This window comes from Eufriesea mexicana, unplaced genomic scaffold (genome assembly GCF_001483705.2).
Source record: "Eufriesea mexicana isolate 0111107269 unplaced genomic scaffold, ASM148370v2 scaffold1312, whole genome shotgun sequence".
Taxonomy (NCBI): domain Eukaryota; kingdom Metazoa; phylum Arthropoda; class Insecta; order Hymenoptera; family Apidae; genus Eufriesea; species Eufriesea mexicana.
The window spans coordinates 133,213-149,233 of NW_016909446.1; the positions used below are offsets into that span (position 1 = coordinate 133,213).

The 16,021-nt window shown below is 46.7% G+C and overlaps 1 protein-coding gene across 1 annotated transcript in view; it reads left to right on the forward strand.

Annotated features, from left to right (window-relative positions):
• The first annotated feature begins 13,278 nt into the window (after positions 1 to 13,278).
• Positions 13,279 to 16,021, forward strand: part of olf413 (DBH like monooxygenase olf413) — a 160,329-nt gene continuing 157,586 nt past the window's right edge. Inside the window, exon 1 of the mRNA XM_017900668.1 lies at positions 13,279 to 13,349. The gene's annotated coding sequence lies outside the window, so the exon portion shown is untranslated. The remainder of the gene's footprint in view (positions 13,350 to 16,021) is intronic.

Here is a 16,021-nt window from a genome sequence, read left to right on the forward strand (position 1 = left end):
AGAGAAGAAAAAAGAGGAAAAGGAATAATACGAAAGGGACAATGGAATTTCGATTTTAATTCGATTTCATCATCGATATGTCCGACACGACGAGCTCGTATTTCATCTATAAACTCGTTAGAGATTTCCCGAACGAAAGCTGAAACTCGGACATCGAATGGACAACACGGGCTCCGTTTACCAGCAAGAAGAAGTTGCGCCTGGATACGATTAGTTAATGCAAAGGGGAACGAGGGTAAGAATCCGTTTATTCATCGCGGATTTATTCGCATCGCAATAGGAACAACGAGATTAAAACGATGCGCCATCTTCGGCAAAGAAATACGAAACGCTGGTTTAACTGGAAAACTCGCGATTGCGAGATTAAAGCAACGAAACTGCCGCGTAGAACGGGGGAATAAAAGCGCAAGAGGGAAACGGTGTAATTTTTTTCGAAAATACTCCACGTCCAATCATCGGAAGACGAGCGCGAAATTTCGGCGGCAAAACCGGCGCCCCGTGTTCTCATTCGCGATTCAATAACGGAAAAGATTGAACGGAAAGTACACACGCGATAACGGCGCGTACACGTCGAATCCAATAAAAACCGATTTGCCCAATTTTTCACCGCGCATAAATGGAATTTCGAGCTGCGGACGAAGAGCAGCCTGGTAGACGTGCTGCGCGAGATATTTCGTTCATTTATTCGTCGCTCGTGTCGACTAATTAATTGAACGACGAAATTCGATTTCTTCGCTGCTTGCCACTTCGCGATCAAAGTAATCGCATTAGGCACGAAGAATCGGGCTGACGAAAAAGAGAACGCGTTTAACTACGACATCGACTTGGACGGATGAAACCGTCGGATGATCGACGGGATATGAAAAATCGCGAGGAAAATCGGCACGCGATCGTCGCGACGAATAATTCGTAGAGGAAGCGAGCCAGGGGTAGCTAGCATGACGCGTACGTAAGGAAACGACGTGGATCGAAGGGGGTCAGTTTTTGGGGAACTGTAGCGTGAAAACGGACGAAGCCGCGGCGAATCGTCGCCAGTCACGCCCAGATACTATATTCGCTTTTGTATTCAATCCCTCCGTTGCCCCTCGGCAATTTCGTTTACGTGGACCAATGGGTCACAATGGGGTCTCACAAAGGGATGATCGGGTCCCCACCAATAAACGGGGGTTACAGAGGAAATCGGACTCGTGTGTCGGATTCTATCGCGAGGATGAGTGGGTCAACCGATAAATGGCGTATACCGGCGTCGCCGGCGTCGTACCTCTTGACAAGAAACAAATCTGAGCGTCGCGGCGGCTCGATCCGAAAGGGAAAAAAGCGGAAAAGAAGGAGTAGAAACGAGCGAGATTTCCATGATCCGATTTGCTATTTCATACGTAGGGTATCTCCGTTCCGATTGGTTTAGTTCTCTTTTCCTTCTCGCTGCACATTCGACGCGGTTAACGAGATGGTGTTAATCCCTCGCACCCTACGCTGTCGGCTATCATCGGGAACGAGGTGAAACGCGAAGTTGAATCTTATAGGACTTCGCGTCGGACGAATTAAAATCCGATCTTGGAAAAGAGCTACGTTTCGATGCGCTCTTTGTGATTTAAATGTTAACGTTAAGGTGGAAATTAACGCGACGCTGAGCTTCGTCGCGGGACCACGTGGGTCTTTGCTCGAAGCTTCGGATCGCTTTTAGTAAGATGCCGAGGAGACGTGCGTCATCAAAAGCGACTGACGCTTCGTGCTATTAAACCATTAATAGCTTCCTACGATGAATGTAATCCCCATAAAAGGATGTTTTCCATTAATTACAAATAAAACGATCGAAACTTTGAGCTGTACGTTTGACGATTAAATATACCTTTTATGCCTATTTAGCTTGTCGCTTTTAATTTCATGCAAATTTATACCTACGTTACCGGGTATCGTTACGACAAGCTGAGCAAGACTGTAACGTAGATTTTGGTAACGTTTTTCCTCGTTATTTTCCGATTTTACTCTCACATGTATCGAAGCTATTTAAATATATAAACAGCGAAAATAAAATTCGTTGATCAAAGGACGATCTTTCCTTGACTCGAAGAAAATAAAAGAAAATAAAAAGAAAATAAAAATGGCGCATGTCTCGAAAAAGATACGTTCGTCGTGTAATGTCTAGCAGTACTCGTGGGTAAAGGCAATATGGTTCCTAGCGGAGCAATACAAGGGGCAAGTAGCAGGGTAAGTAGTATAACGTGTTCGTGTAACACTTGAATAACGACGGTTCACGGGTGGAGTTCACGTGGAGCGACCCTATATAGTTTTGCCCTCTACGATTCGCAGGACCGTTTAAGCCATTCCAGTAGTTTTAACACGGCGAAAGGACGACCTGATTGGTCCTAGGCGGTTCCCCGAGATCGCTCCGCATTTCTCATTCGAACCACCCTGAAACACTTTTGGGGTTCTTCACCTACTATGAATTTACAATGAGGAGAGCTCCTTGTCGTTAGAAACTTCGTTTTTACAGTGGCTCTTGGGGAAAGTTTTGCCATTACTGGCTAGACGTTTTTCATAATGTGGGGCAAACAGTTGCGTTAGCCTAGCTTTAAAGCTGCGCCAAGTTTAACACTGCTTTCTTCCACGGCGCGCCGTTACTTAACGAATCGATACGATACTCGAAGATACCCCACCGCCGTTTTAATATACACGATTTCTCTTTTTATTCAAACGATATACGTTTCAACGACGAATATATACCCGAGCAATTGACTCGTGTTATGCGTCACGGTTGCGACCAAACGACTGTCGCAAAGTCGAGGAGCAAAAGCAGTCACTGGCCTCGACGAATATATTAAGCCGTACCCATATTTTTAACACGTGCAAAATTCGTTCTATTACTTTTTTTCCTCTGCCTACCCCATAACGTCCAACTCCGCACAGCCGGGGGTTCCGTTGGGGTTACTTCGCAGCCCACCATGGAACCGAATGGAAAGCAACCCCGGAGCCAGGACCCCTCTCTCGACCATTAGATGTTTTTACAATGAATCCCTATTTACCAGCCTGTCAATGCGATATTTATGTTACCCGATATTGCGTCTCCGAGCGAGTAATTGAAATTTTTCCAGCGGGGTAAAGCCTAGCCCGTCGATCTCGTTGCGATTTCTCGCGCTGACTCAGCCAACGATCTTCTCCGCGCGAAACGATTCCGTTCGATTACAGACGAGTGTTTCGCGACACGGACCAAACGACAATCCATGCATCCGCTCGATCGTGCCGGATTTTCAACCGATACCGCTTCTGTATCTTCTTTGGCGAAATTTATCCGCGAACACGTGCGCGATATGTATACGCATTCTCTCCAGAGAACCATGCAGGCTCCTTTTTATCCGGAACATCGAAGGTAGGAATATCGATGAAGAAAGTAAGGTAAGCAGAAGCGCCGTTATTTGCGGCAGGCAATTCCCGTACAGGTTTGCATGGATTTATCGTTAATTTCCCCCCAAGCGAACGGCCACGTCTACCTATTATCGTCTACGTTTATTTATTTTTTCTTAAATTCCACCCTAGTCGCCAGTCAACGTTCGTTTACGATTCATAACGTATGCATTATGCGTTACTTAGAGAAACGTTGCATAAAATATCAGCGATCAGGGAAGAGTCGTACGTTACCGTAAAACGCGTGGGCGTTTGATGTACGCTTTTTAGTCAACGAAACGAGATCGCGAATCATTTGCAATTATAATATTTACGATTTTTCGCTTGCAAGAATTTAACGATCGCATTACACGAAAAAGAGTTTCGTTAATTAACGGAAGAATCGGCTCGCCTCGCCCCGCCTTCCGCCCCTTTCTGCCCCTCTCTCGTTCCGCTGACGCCAGAACGCATTGTTTCATCGTAAACGACCCTATTAATTAAGGGTGGAAACGATCTTTTTGGCCGCGCCGTTTTGCCAAGCGTATAAGGGTTTCGCGTCAGCGAATTATAGCATGAACCTTGTCGTTTATGTAGCCAGCGTGACCACGTCCGCGGTCCACCTCGTGAAAAGCAACTTACTGGCTCACGCTCGCACAGCCGGGGTGTAAGGTTTTCAATTTTCACGCGATACATCGTGTTTCAGTGCCTGCGTGCACCGATACATCGAAAAGGAATTCCACGCGACCGATCGTTTTTACGGTTCTTTCTATTCGCGCTCCTGTTTTTTATTCGCAAATATTTTTCCGCGAAACTGGACTCTTCATACATCACCCGGCCGACAGAATGACAGAGTCGGGATCGAGCAGTCAAGCGATTTATTATTATTCGAAACCGTGGCCGTGGCAACGGTTTAGCGCGGTGTACCCGTGGCAGAAATTATTTTTTGCGCTGCTCGACCAAATTGAAAATTAAACCGCACAAAGGCCGAGTATCTAGATTTATGGGTACAGTGATTCGTGAAAGAATCAAAGGACCAGGTAAACTCGGCGTACGAAACGTCCGTTGTATTTGCGATGCGCCTTCGGCTATTTAATCAGAAATTCACGCTATGCTTGTGTTCCGGTACTCGGTAAAGCATATCGAACAAACACCTAGTTCGGACGGATACCGGTGTTCCCATCGATTCTCTTTCTCCGGATGAGGCGGTGACAGAGGCCCGGTCGGAATATATCGGGGAAATATTTCGTCAAAAATTCCTCCACACGTTTAAGATACGAGGAATCGTCGCGTACGGTAAGCTAACCTATCGGTTAATTATAATTCGGTACGAGTTCGTATCAACCGCGATGCTGGAAATTAATTTTCATCGATGCCTCTCTTTTTCCCCGAACGCGTTCCGGAAACTGGACACGCGACGTATCCTCGTTACACGAGACGCCTTCTTTTTCTTTATTACGATACCGGCAACGATATTGTCCGTACACTTTTTGTCCCAAGTGGTCACGCGAATTACGTGCCCGAGCAGTGATGTTCGGTATAAAATAGAAACGCGTGCAATTTGCTTGCGTCGTATCGGGCAACGGTGTTTGCGGCCGATGTATCGTAATACGCGCGCATATTGCAGCTGTGACACATTTCACAGATAAACCCGGAAATATTTCTGCCGGGAGAGGTACGATTTTTGCATTAATCCTGGTTCAGGGCTTTAGAACGGAAGAGGTAGACGTAGATAACAGGAAATTGCAAATTTATTGACTCCGAGTCGGTATTATAGAGCAGCTTGGAGAGGTTACATCGTAATCCTTTCATTTATAAGTAGCGCGTTTCCACGAAGCACGACGGATAACGCGATTCTCTTGTAGGCACTTGATCCGTATAATAAATGGAAGTCGTCGTAAACCGCGATTAACGAGCAAACGTTAAGTTTCCAAGCGAGCAACCGGAATCGGCTCGACGAGTTTCTTCCTTCGATCGATGAAAAACAACGTCTGGAGGTGTCGTCGAGTACGATGATGTCTCTGTGCAGAGTCTACTCGCTCTGGTCTTTTTACCCGCAGATGTTGGCAAAGATGATCGCGCGAACACGTTCTCGCAGTCGCGTAAATTCCCCTGGTTTTAGCGGAATCAAGCTCGAATCGGCTAATAAAATTAAAGACGAATCCCGTTCACTCGTTCCTCCGTGGTTTAGCGTAAATCGAAGTTAGGGTAGGGTCGCGAACGCCTGGGATAAAAGGCTGGGAACGCGTGCACGTGAGATATAATATTCGGTATACGCTGGAGCGAGGGAGAGAAGGTTCGAGGGGTGGAAGCTTGTTCAAGATCATGTAATGCAATCTGGGTGTAAATCGTAGAAGTGTGCCGCGAAATGCGAATAGCTGTTTGCAGTTGCAGTTCACGTATGTAGAGCAAGTGGCAGCATTCCAAATCTCGCCACTTCGTGGGATAAACATTTCCGCCAGGACAACCGCTTTCACCGGTTATGGATGCTTGGCAAAGGCCGTGAGCCCCGTATGACGTTTGCGTACACCTTATTATCAAGCCGAGGATTAGCGAACGCCATTACCGTCGTCATAGCCTACATTCGGCGTAATCGGTAGAGACCTCTCGATTTGCCTCGTCGCAAACGATCGGTTCGAGAACTAGCGAAATTAATTACATTTGTCGCCATCGCAGCGAGCCGAGTATACCTGCAAAGAAAATGGACACAGAGAGCGATTTCTACGATAAACGCGATCAGACGTCGAACCGTGAAAATTGGTCTTAATTCGTTGAAGCGAGAAACTGGATAAAGACACAGGGTTGGTTGTATCGAAAAATCAATCGTATCGTTGCCGATGTCGTAACGTATGGCACTTTAGCTAAGCGAATAAACCCTTGAAATTTTTTATCTCCCACGTGCCGTTACATTTTCCCGTCCGCCAACACTTTCGCGAACTTTCCTTTGGCTTCTCTCTTCTTGCCACTCACCTCGATCACGAAACTTCGTAATAAGGATATACGCAAATATTTTCAAGTTAGAAGTAGTTGGTAGCACGATGCTCGTGAACGAGTGTGCAGTGGACGGAGGATACACCGCGAGGAAACCCGCACCGAATGCTTCGTCGTACTAATCGCACGAAGTGGTTGTAATCGGCAAACTTTTTGAACGATACCCGGCCCTACTCTGCCACGGCGAGGCGACAAACGTGGGAACACCCACGTTCCAGCAACTAATGGAATTATACGCCAGTCCTGACGATGGAGTAGCTCCGCTAGACTTAGGGGACCAGCCATGCCGCGTTTGTCAAATCCTATCGGCGAAACTTTTTGATGGATTTCATGGAAATGTCGATTCCTTGTTCCAGCGGATAGCACGGTCTTGCATCTTGTAACGCATCGATTGTTTCGTTGCAACTTTTTCCAATTCTCTCGTTTAATCGCGCGAGTGAATTTGCGAGAGAACGAGATTTACGAGAAACTCGATCGGAAATTTTTGACAATTCCAATTAGAATCGTAAACGTGAAATATAAAGTCGTCGAATTTCCTTTTTCTGCTCTGCGCCAAACATTTTCGTTAAAGCGCGTACGGTTAAAGCAACGGCAACGTGACTTTCCCGGTGCCTCTAATGGATTCGCTAATACGCAAATTGCGTCTTAATAAATCCGGTTAACACGGATTTCTGGAAAATTTCACCGAAACGTGGTATCCAGCGGTTCGTAGCGCACCGTGGCGCGTCAGTTATTCAACTTTGTCCCTTTCAGCTCAATGCTCAAAAAATACCTCGTATCGAACGGCCGATCATAATTAAAAGCTCAAACATTGGTTTCACGGGGCCGTGAAGCAACGCGTGAAACGAAAATTGGTAAACAACGATGTTTCGAGAAGAGGATGGACGATCGCGGCGATTTATTACACGAAACGGTCTAAAATTCACAGGTCCCTAACGAACAACGATCGCCACTTAAAGAAGAAGATTATCTCTCGGAAGAGGCCTATGTTTCCCCTGCGTTGTACGGCGTTAAAATAACGATAGGGTGTCCAGGGAAAAAGAAACGTCTGTCGGTTCTAATGGGCAGTAGCTAGAGGGTCATGGCCGAGGAGGGTAAGAAGAAGGCGAACAGAAAGGTGTCCGCGTGCGCGACTACCCTGTGGTAGACCGGCAACAGTGCCGGTTACATCCTCTGTGTTTCTCACCCTCGACGAGTGGTACCGGGTCGAACGGGGAAATGTTGATGAGAGGACGGGAACACGGGATGGCTGGCTGAGAGAAGAATAGAGAAAGAGACATCGCGTAGGATGGGCTAGGCCAGGCGAACGACTGGGCAGGGAAGAGAAGGCATTGCCAGCGCGCGGCAGAGGCGAACGTGTTCATCTTCGTTGAGCTGGCTGCCGTAGTAATTACGCTTTCACGTCGTGCCACCCGAGCCTCTGTGTATACGCTCCGCGCCTCAATGCCGTAGCAGCCGTGGCAGCAGCCAAATAACTACACCGAATCCTTATACTTATTTCCTGCCGGTGTTTTGCATTATAACGTGGGAGAACGAAGCCAGTCGCGTTTTCTCCACTCGGGCATTACGACCGCGAGAACTAAATGACCGGGTAAAAACTGACTCAACTACGGACCGAGCAGCCCGTGGAACGTTCTGAACGCGGACCGACGTAAAATAGCTTTTAAAAGTTTCGAAGACGCACTCGTTAGTTCTACCTGCCGGACAAACCGCATCCTCCCGTTTCTCGGCCGTGTTAGCTTAGCCCACGGATGTGCCGCGCCGCGCTGACCGAAAGAAAAACCGGAAGGCTGCAAGAGGCGAGCGTACGGCAAGAAATTCAACGTCTTGCTGCTGTCTCGTGAAAGCTTCCGCGGTGAAAACTCCGTAATTGTGTTTCTGTATGGCTGCCACGGTATGAAACGTACGGGTCGTTAAGGTGCTTCGTTTTTCGGTGTTTCGTGGCCGGGCATAGTCGCGAACATGATCGATGAGCACCCGCCAAGGTGCTCCTGGGATCCACCGAAATTTCGTGTACGCGAGTCAACGCGGCCTAATGAATTGATAGAACGTTTCCAGGATATGCCGACGCGGAGAGGTCCGCCAACGAGGAAGAACGAAAAAGTGTCGTCCGTCGTTTAATTTTGTTCTCGAGAAATACTCCACAGCTATTTTCCATCGCGTCACTGGTATACGTATATCGCGATATTCGTAGAAGTTGGCAGATTAAGTTGTAATAACACGGTCTTATGAAGATCTCGAGTTTTATTCGCGAATATATCTCGCCGCTGTAAAACGGGATTCCCGCTATTATTATTATATCGAAAACCGGCTACGACGTGATCTGAACCGGTTGCACCGACGCCTATTTGTGGCTTATGAAAATCCTTAAGTCTCGTAAATCACGAGTTATGGAACGGATGTAAATTATGATTATTGCCGACTTTACGACACTCCGCGGCACCTTCGTAATCCGACTGTCACACCGTAAAGGCGAAAGTAAGGAATCGCAATAAGTAGAAACTTTACGATCGGCCGATCGCTGGAATTGCTGCGCGTGCGTAGGTTCGAAGGGTAGGCCGAAGCAAAGGTAGGAAGGAAGGAAGGAAGGAAGAAAGAAAACAGCAGTAATTTCGTTCGGAACGTCGTGGGTCATTGTGTCGGTCGTCATAAACAGATGAACTCTATGGAATTACTTTACTGGCAATACGTCATTCGCAATTTATTCGTTAATGCCCGACCCGTTAAACGAGCTGATTGCCGGTGAAATGGGATTTTCGAGTTTCCTCGAGGACTTCGAAATATCGTGCCACGTCTAAATTGCTGTTCTGACAATAGGATGATTTAGTGTCTCGCATTGAATGGTCGTTAGCGAAATCATTTCCCTCCTAATAGCACCGTATTTCTCCAACTCGAAACGAGCGAAATATGAGGAATTTTCGAAAGCTGGCCCACGTGCTACGCGCGTATCTACATCGTTCGGTCGTAACGTACCTCAAAATGCATAATTAATCATCGTTTTATCGTTATACTTATTTTAATTAGCTGCAAATACAGGGCCGTTGTACAAAACGTAAATGATTAATTAATCGAACCATAATGATCATGCGAATACAATTGCCCGGTGTCACTGCGATACAGTGAGTTCAATTTGTTATGGTTCGATTAAAAATTCAATACAACGAGCCGCGCCCATTTGAACGATGGTCCCTGTCCCCGTATATTACGAATTTCGGTGCATTAGTGGCGACAAATCAAATGGAATTCATAATTATGGCGTAATTAAAATTTTTAACGTGCAGGTCTTTTAATGAATAGCGCTCAATTATCGTCATATTACACGGCGAATTGAACGTTAATTACTTTTCCCGCCATAAATGTAATTGTATTCGGTTTAACGATAACTTGCGATACCGGCACGCTCGAAACGTCCACCCGATGTTATCGACTTTCACATCGTAAATTGTTTCACAGGCTCGAAAGCAAGTAGCCCTAGCTCGCCAGACAGGAATTTAATCCTTGGCTACTAAGGATTAAGGGTTCAAGAGCGAATGAACTTTCATTAAAAAATCTAATTTTCAAGAGGCACTACGTTTAACCTAGGGGATAGAATTAAATTTTATGTGCTTCCTTTTCCGCTCACGGAAGCATGAAACTTGGTTCGCTCGAGAGATGCCTGAAGCAGACAACAAATGCCATTTTGTCCAGGAGTATACGAATATTCGCCGATTATTCGCATATTCGATCTTACGCGTTTCGTACGATTCCTTCCGGTATCTATTCACGCGTTTGCGCGCGATTTTAAACGTTTTATCGGCTAAGAGGGTTGCACGCGTTTACGCGAAGGCCGCGTGTTTCGAATTTATTCTTACAGCCGGCACTCGTCTCGAAGTAAACGGATCTACATATTCAGCCAGTTAATTGCCTTGCTCGTGTGATGCGGGTATCATGGTGAAGATTAGCGAAACCTCACGAAGCATGAGAACTAAACCAACCCGATGCGCGCATTAAGTTTACGCTCGTGCCGTGTGGTACACTTGAAATGAGAAGATCACCGAAACGGCTAGGATGTCGGGTTAAACTCAAGCTACTTTCTGACGTGAATCTGATACAGGACAACGACAAAAGAACTTGTTACTTTTCCGTTGTGATATTCAAACGTGAACGAGACAGGATTAAGGTGGAATTACGTTTCGCGGGGGATAAAAGCTCATTTGCGCGGCAAAAGTAGCAATCCGCAGAGAAGTGACTCCCAGGGATGTAATTATATTCGTCCTCGGGTGTATTAAAAGAATATATCCTCCTGGAAAAAAGCGCCAAGTTACAAAATAGTCGAGCTGCTTACCCGATACCGATGTTCCCTCGACGAATTAACCGATCTTCATATTTTTACCACGCCAACACCGTACGATCGATCTAATCTGCATCGATGCATTATACCAGTGAGGATGAATCGCTCGCCAGGAAGAGAACGAAAAGACGTTATCCTCGATTGTACGCGTTACAGGTAAACGCATTAAGCGTGCCGCAACGTTGGAATTCATCGAACTCGCGAAAAGACTGATTCTATTTGACTTCGAAAAGAATTCATAAACCATTTTTATCGAATTCGCGCTACCACGCGCGCTTTCCCATTGAAATTTAATCTTCGAACAAACCGGTGAAAATACCGCCGTTTTCGTGTTCACCCGCGATCCTTAAATGCACGTGTACGCGCACCGTCGAAACATTTTTACAGTATTCGTGCTCTATATTTATTTTCTCTCCTTTTTTTATTCCCCTCCTTTTCACGCGCAACTCTGCGTTTGCATATGCGAAAATTGTTTCATCTTTGATCATGCGAGATGCTCGGTGAAACGCAAAGTTCTGTATTTTACACACCCGTCAACGAAACTCAAGGGCGTGTAAACACAGGGCAAACGAATATTTCAAATACCGCGATAGTCGTGTTCGGTGAAAAGCGCCAGGACATTTTGCTAGGGGCAACGACGAACTTTAATTAACGCTCGTGGAAAGAAAGGATGAGCGGCGAAAGAAAGGAAAAAGAGGGGACGAGAATAGAAAAGGAAAAGGCAAAGTGGGGAAAAATGACGCGAATGTCGGGATAATATATAACGCATTAAACGGACTTTATCCCGCTGTCGATTTTCGTAGCGAGGTACGCGGACTTAAAGCGTTGGCACGCAAATTGAAACACAGTTTCGCCGAACGTTAATTACTTTTCAAACGCGACCGTGCCATTCGTACGCAAAGCGAAACACCGTTTCGAGCGGAGCAAAAAGTGTCTTGGTGATTCGTGAAATTTTGCGTTTTTAATCGGCGCGGAGCGATGGTCGTTTTGGATTGCGCGCCTCTCTGGCGAGCATTAACGGAACGAACCATTTTCGAGGAGCCACTCGGTATTTGGATCTCGAGCATCCCGCTACGTAAGCCATCGTATCCTTAAAAGGGCCATCGCCCTGGCCCAAACACGAAGGGTCAAAACACTTTGGTGCACTTGCCTGCGAGAAATCCATCCTCCGCGAGTATGATAAAAAGATCTCCCCACCCATCGTTTCCTTTCTCTCACCCTCCGCTTCCTGCTGCCGCTTCGCCCTCTCCGCTGCTCCCCTTTCTTCTTTTCCTGATCCTAGAAGAATGGAAGGACTCGAAGTGGCGAGCATGTGCCACGGGATTGGCCGGGGCACTTTCTTGCTGCTCGTTCGAAAAGCGGCCCCGAGTAGAGGCGAGTGGAGTCGAGTCGAATCGGGCGCAAGGGTGTACATGCGCGGGTGTACTAGCGCCGAAATATTTCTGAAAGAACGGCGGCTGACGGGAACGAGATCCGGAAAGTCCTTGGAAAGAGAGGAAAAGAAAGATACAGCGCGAATAAGGAAGGATAGAATAAGGAAGGAGGAAGGAGCGAGAGAGATAGAAGTATGGAGGAAGAGGTACGAGAGTGAGGTATATACCGAAGAAACGGGTGGTCGTTCGGTCGTACGTGAAGGGTCGGCGTTAGGCAGTTGGAACGTGGAATAGCGAGGAAAAGGATAGATGGAGAGAGAAAAAGAAATGAAGCGTGGTAGGGTGAGAGTAAGGGCAAAAGGACGACGAGGGGATCGAGGGTGAGAGGAGAGCGAGAGGGAGAGAGAGAAAGAGAGAAAGCTGGACGAGGGGTTGGTGTGCCTAGGGTCGTGCGAGAAGAGAACCGGGGAGTGGGGAGATTCTCTAGCAGAAACCAGTCGAGTCCCGGCCTCAGGTCGCGACGGGTGTTCAGTTTACAGGCGAGCGCCGTACCGTGCGGTTGCCTTGCACGCTGTTACGGGCTGTAAATTCTGTGCTCGTTACCGGAGCCGATCAAACTTTTCGACTCGATAGTTCGGCACAGTGAACAACGTGTTTGCCAATAACGCGTTAATTTCGAGGAAAAGTATCGGGACGATAAGCTATATTTCGCGGCGGTGCAAACACTCGGGCCATGCCACGTATCGTATAAATGGTCGAGTCAATCGCGTGTGACGAGATCGTACCCGTCAGTTCCGAGTGCGGGGTAACCCTCGGCCGTAAACTGATATAACCGTGACAACGTATACAAAGTCATCGTGCCTGGACGTGCTTGTCAGCCGAGGTCGCGTCGAACGCCGTACGCAGTATAAACAAACAAACCTGGAGATTTCGTAGAAACGGCTGCTCGAACTCCGTCGCCTATTTCGCAGTGTAAACTCTGGCTCGGACGTTTGCCATGCTCCGATGTTGTCGTGGCCGATGTAGTCGTTGATCGTCGCATCGGGTAAACGTTGAAAAACTTGGACATCACGCTCGAAGGATTCTGACCCGTGATTTAGTGAGTGAGAGTGACAGAAGTGTGTAAACGGGGAGCAAAGTGAAAAAAGCGAGAAGTCTTTTTTACAACGGCCAAGATACCTCGCTAAGATTTTTCCTGCCACTCGTATTTCTTCGGTGGAGAAGTTCGCAGACTATTAAACCTGGCAGCAACTTCAGCCTACTTCGTTCAACGAGTGGTAAGTCTATCCGTTTCTCTTTGCCTCTATCTATCTCGCTCTATCTTTCTTTCTGACTCCGTCTCCCTTCTTCCCAATCTCCGTTCCTCCTCCCCATCTTTATTTCGCTTTTTGTACGCGCGACTCTGTCAACTGGGCGCATTTGCTCCTAACTTTACTCGGCTTCACGGCAGATAAGATCCGTACGTTGTGGGAGGAACTGCAGGGATCCTACAGAGAAATCTCTTTGACGACATCGACGTCGATCGGTCGTCCACTTACGTCCTCTCGTCCGGTACGAAATAGAAGGCGCACGACTGCTTCGAGATACACTCCACTCTCGCATCTTCTCGCGTCTCGCTTTGTCCCGCACTCTTTTCTCGGTCCTCTCTCTCGCGCTTGTACCGCATCCTACCGTTGATGCTATCGCGTGTGGCGCGAGCGACGTTTACGCGCCAAAAAAGTCGTGAAAACGAAGATGGCTGCCGCGCGGGGATCGTCGACGTCGCGTTATCGTAACAGTATCGAAAAGTGGACTCGATCGAGTGACGTGTTCTCTACGACATTCGCTATGTCGCATCTCGTGTCGTGTCTCGTCGTCGCGAAACGTTCTAGTTCGTGGAAGAGGGAGCCGTGATCGGTTTCGATGAAAATAAAGTGGTCGCGAATTGTTCGTTCTGTTCGCCGTTGTGCCGAGTGCGTAGCGATGAAAGATATCGCCATATTTCATCACCTTGTCACACGATGTTTCATCGATTTGCCTACGCGTTCGATGTTGACGTCCGTCAACATCCTTCAACGCCTTGTGAAAGTACGTAAGTACTGTTTTCCGCAAAAATTTCTCATTTTCTGTTTCTTTCGCGTAATCGAGAATGTACGAATAAAAGACGTTAAGAAGATTCGTACGACGCTTGCCCGAACGGGCTGGTCGAAGTGAAAGGAAAATTCGGCGTGAAATGAGAATTTGGCTTTAGACGCGTTTAATCTCGACGTTTCGCGGGGCGTATCTCCATTTTAATATTCTCAATCGAATCGAGGCCGACTTTTCTTGCGTCTGTAGGAGTTCGGCCATTGTTCCCGCGAGATTTACTATTCACGAGGCTGAATGCTTAATTTGCGTGTATGCCGCTTTTGGTTGCGTACGCGATATATCGTTAGAAGCCAGTTCGACGCTCCGGCAATATTCCCCGGTTTTTTGCAATTCGAATTTTTACAATCAAGCTGCTTCTAAGCAACAACTGTGCCTGCGAATGTTTATCTTGATACCGTGGAAAATGTTCCGTTTCACTTTACGAAGCGGAACAGTGACGGAACGAAATTTCCGAGTGCGGGAGGTTAGGAAACTTTTAAAAATACAACTGTGATTCTGGTTTTCCCTTCGAATTTCGGAAAACTCGATTCGTCTCGTTTGCCGATATATCGCGAACTTTCGGATTCCTTTTATCATTTTCCTCGAATTTTTACGAAACTGACGATGTCTCTCGTAATAATTCGTAATTTTATCGGAGCTAAATCGACGAGGGCTGCCATCTAGATTAGAAATATAGAAACTACGCGATTGATAACTTAACTATATACAGGATGGCGCTACGAAAGACGCACAATAAGCGACAGAATGATAGAATATTTTCAAAGCGACGTATCTCGGTGTCAAAAATTCGACTATCAATCAAATTTGACTTTACAACGGAAGGTTAGAATTACGCTATACCGAGAACAGAAATATCGCAGCAAAATTAGTATCCTTGCAATATTTTGGTAAATATAGGAAAAATCGATATTTTCTATTTATTTATCTTCTATACCCAACATGGCAATTTTTACGGCTACATTCGTGTTCGGTGTAGGAAAATATGAAAAAAATTTTCACGTTCTAAAAACGAAGTCTCTCTGCTTTTTTTCGGACCCGTGTCATTTTTCGCGCAACATATTTACAGCAAAAAAAAAAAAAAGAAAAAAGAATCTATAAAATCATTTACTATATATTATTTGGAAAATTAATCTTTCGCGTTACTAGGAACAGGATACCTCGTACGGGCGTATGGGAAAAATTTGCATCTGCACTGGTCTCGAGTAACTCTGCGAATACACGCGTTTATTCCGATGGTGCGAACGGCCAAACGCTAAACTCGTAATTTACAAGTGTTCCATAAATCGCGACGCGATTTCGCATCATGGATGCCACACGGCGATATTCTCTTGATGTGTGACGAGTAAAAGCTCGCTGAAACTTTATCGTGCGTGCACGATCTTGGGATCGCGAAGTTGATTTAACGCAAATGACAATGAATGACCCAATTTCTACGCGACCGGTCAAACGGTTCTTACGAACCGCCCGAAGTATACCTAATGGCCATATCCAGCATGCAAGAGCGAGAATTTAAGAGCATTGTCGTGTAGCGGAGTCGAGTTGGAAATAAGAAAAGTTAGAATGAAACTCTTTGCGTCGGGGTTCACCGGTCGGGAAAGTCCATCTCCACGGTTTTCCCCGCCGATCGCGATATCACGGGTGTCTGTAAATCTCGTCGAGACCATCTTCCGCCGTATCCACGCCGATGGAGAAGGATCGCGATGATGCGGGATAAAAAATATGACGCGGAAACGACGAGAAATAAAATCGCAACCCGGTCGCCCGGTTTTTACGTCATAATCTCGACGTTACGCGATACACGCGGCAACCCGTATAAAACAGA